General features: G+C 43.5%; 1 long non-coding RNA gene across 1 annotated transcript; it reads left to right on the top strand.

Annotated features, from left to right (window-relative positions):
- Positions 1-1,465: 1,465 nt before the first annotated feature.
- On the top strand, positions 1,466-3,201 carry LOC143508745 (uncharacterized). Its single transcript, XR_013129447.1, has 3 exons — positions 1,466-2,074; positions 2,204-2,301; positions 2,455-3,201. It is a non-coding gene; the product is annotated as an uncharacterized LOC143508745 (long non-coding RNA).
- Positions 3,202-3,437: the final 236 nt, after the last annotated feature.

Genomic DNA, 3,437 nt, shown 5'->3' with positions numbered 1-3,437 from the left:
GCATCCCGTGGACATTCCGAAGACGGCAGTGATCACTCCTTTCAGCCTGTTTGAGTTCCTCCGCATGCCTTTTGGCCTCAAGAATGCTGCCTAGACATTCCAGTGTCTCATGGACAGTGTCCTGCATGATTTGCCTTTCCTTTTTGTCTACCTGGATGACATTTTGGTGGCCAGCGCCTCAAGGTCGGAGCACCTGCGGCACCTCAGGCTCCTGTTTGAGCGTCTCAGCCAGCACGACCTGTTCATCAACCCGTTGAAGTGCTAGTTCGGACTTCACCTTATTGATTTTCTCGGCCACCGCATCTCCAGAGCCGGTGTTGTTCCACTTCCTACTAAGGTGGAAGCTATCCAGCGTTTCACCCGTCCGCTTACAATTAAGGCCCTGCAGGAGTTCCTGGGAATGGTGAACTTCTATCACTGTTTCATCCCATGAGCAGCCGGCCTCATGCACCCTCTCTCCACGGCCCTCAAAGGCAAGGCCGCCAAGCACATGGTGGATTGGAGTAGTGAGCGGCTCCTGGCTTTTGACGCAGCTAAGTGCACGTTGGCGGATGCCACTTTGTTGGTGCACTCCTCTCCTGATGCGCCCATCGCCATCACCACAGCATCACCTCGGCATCGACTACTCCCGTATGGCAGCAGACCAGGCGTCGGACCCGGAGGTCCAGGCCTACAGGACGGCAATGACCGGCCTGCAGTTGGCGGATGTTCCCTTCAGTGATGCAGGTGTGACGCTCCTCTGTGACGTGTCAGGTCTCAGGTCGTCCCCCAAAGAGTCCCCGAGAGCGTTTCATCTGAAGCCGGCCCACTTGGACTTGGATGGTGCTGTGGTGACGGCACATCCAGCGAGCCGTGGGCGGTCCCCGGTCAATGATCCTGCCCGCCCTGCTGGTCAACCGGCCTGTGCATCTGCCCTGCCGGCCGGTGGTGTGAGCCGGTCTGGGCGGTTGATTCGTCCCCCTCGCCGGATGGACATGTTTGTTTTTGTGTATTCTGGGGAGGCGTGTGTAGCGACTACTACTCCTCGCAGCGAATTCCCTAACAGACAGGCACTTGGCCACTCAGGGAGTTTTAGCCCTTTAAGTAACACTGGGGGAACGGTGCCTGAGAAAACAGTGCTATTGTTTGAGTTGCGTGGAAAATAAAGTTTCCCTCCTCTGGATTTTCTGGTTTAAGCAGTTTCTGCCTCGTTTCCCGAACCCGCTTCACACTCGCAACCCCCCCCCCCCCCCCCCCCCTTCCCCCCGGTCGACAGATTTCACTCGTCGCCACCACCCCCCCGTCAACAACTTTGGGCTTTGGGCTAGTTTAAGCTTCTGAAGGGCGGGTTTTACACAGATTTTGTGCGGGATATTTTTGTAGGACCTGGCAACCCTGGTGTAGGTTAACAGTATTAAAACCTTTTACCTTTGTTTATTTTGTAAAACATCAAAAGTGTCTTTATACCACACCTCAATGTCTTGTTCTGCAGTACTATTAGGGTCACAGTTCTTTCGGTAAGTAGCTCAGTTAGATATTTGACTAGCTAGCCAGATGTTAACTTTAAATTTTCTCAGTATATATATACGGTATAAACATACAATATTAATTATGTATATATAGTTGAAGTCATTCACATTAAACCTCATCAAACGAACCGTGCTTTTTATGTTTGGCTCTGTTAGCCAATAGCTTTTTTCACTTTTACATTTTTTAAGTGAAACAATATCTTTGTTCAGTAGGTGAACACTAGGTGGCTTATTTCTAACAGACCATCTGGTTGAGTTTGGATTTTGTTCTGTAACTTGACTAACCCAGCCAAGTGCCTTATTTTGATATTTGGCTAGCTGCTAATGATACATTATCTGATATTAGCAAACTAGTTTGTAGACATGTAGCTGAATTATAATATATATCATAGTATTTTCTTATATTTACTTACATTTCCATATATAGCTTTCCTTTAGGTGACCAGGATCAAGTGAGACTTAAGCAGTGGTTGGTGAACATGAGAAGGCACAACTGGAAACCCACATCCACATCCTGTCTTTGCAGACTTCACTTTGAAGAGCACTCCTTCACCACTGATTCCAAGGTAATCATGGGAGTTTGCATAGTAATTAATTAATAAATTAATAATTAATTGTAATTAATTAATTGTTTTTTATATATATAAAATATTAAAAGATCTCCCTCTTACTCCCCATTGGGGTTCATTTATAAGGGTAACCGTCGATTGAAAAGCACAGCAATACCAACAGTTTCTTTCCGGATTGTTTTGTGAGGCTGTGTGAGAAACCACTAGAAAAGTGCAGGACTCTGGTAAGTAGTGATGCAGAGATAAGTGATTCCTCACTTTCTGCATACAGTGCACCAGGAGGAAATGAGTTTAATATGGATGTACAGAGAGCATCGATGCCAATGTGATCTCTGCTGCAAATGACAGAGATTCGTAATGCCTTTGCTTCTTCTAAGATATTTGAGACAGAAGATGGAAAGAAAATTAAGTGGGAGTACATTCAATCACTCAACAACCTCCAAGTGAGAACAGGCACAGGCAATTGTCTCCTTCGACACCACACTGATGTTCTTGACTCCACACCTGCAGTTATCAACATAGCATGAAGAACAGAAGTGCAGCCTATAGAATTGAATTTGCTTGAATATACAATTCCTGACCTCCCAGAAGTGGATAGAACATGGCATCTTCGTGGTTTTGTAAATCAGATTTAGTCTTTTCGCAAGAAGAGAAACTGAAATGGTTAAAAATAGCAAGAGGGTTCGCAGACAACTGAGTAAGCTGATACATTTTTATGGACAGTCGTGTGGATGTCTGTGCCATGTGATGTGTGGGTATATAAGGTGGTTTTAAGTAGACATCATTTGATTTTATTGAGTTTTGAGAAAACCAATACAGAACCAGTGGCACTGAGCATGCATTAACGGTGCCAGTGGGGTTAGTTACAACCTTAGTCACCAGGTAGGCTGTTTGGTACTGATTGTAGTCCATTGCAGATGTCTATTTAAAACACACCTAAATGGAGCATGACTTGAGAAAAGATGTCTGTACATGTCATTTCCTCCTGCGAAACTTGTATGTGCCTGCAAGTCTTGTGATTCTGAAAATGTTTAATAGTTCCACTTTACCTCAGGATTTTCAACATTAAACTGTTACTGTTATTGTTACTTTAAAATGTTACTGTTGAATTAATCAAAAACCTGTTTACCTTGCTTTTTAATATATCTTTAATATCTTGCTTTTTAATATATCTTTATATTAAAAATCTGTATATTAAAAAATATGTTTTTTTTTTTTTTATGTTATTACACTTTACATGTCATGCAATATATATATACACTACCGTCCAAAAGTTTGGGGTCACTTAGAAATGTTCTTATTTTTGAAAGAAAAGCGGTTTTTTTTTCAATTTAGCTAACATTAAATGCATCAAAAATAC

Source organism: Brachyhypopomus gauderio, chromosome 2 (genome assembly GCF_052324685.1).
Source record: "Brachyhypopomus gauderio isolate BG-103 chromosome 2, BGAUD_0.2, whole genome shotgun sequence".
Lineage (NCBI taxonomy): Eukaryota > Metazoa > Chordata > Actinopteri > Gymnotiformes > Hypopomidae > Brachyhypopomus > Brachyhypopomus gauderio.
The sequence above is the reverse complement of the archived record's forward strand: the minus strand, read 5'-3'. Positions and strand labels throughout refer to the sequence as shown.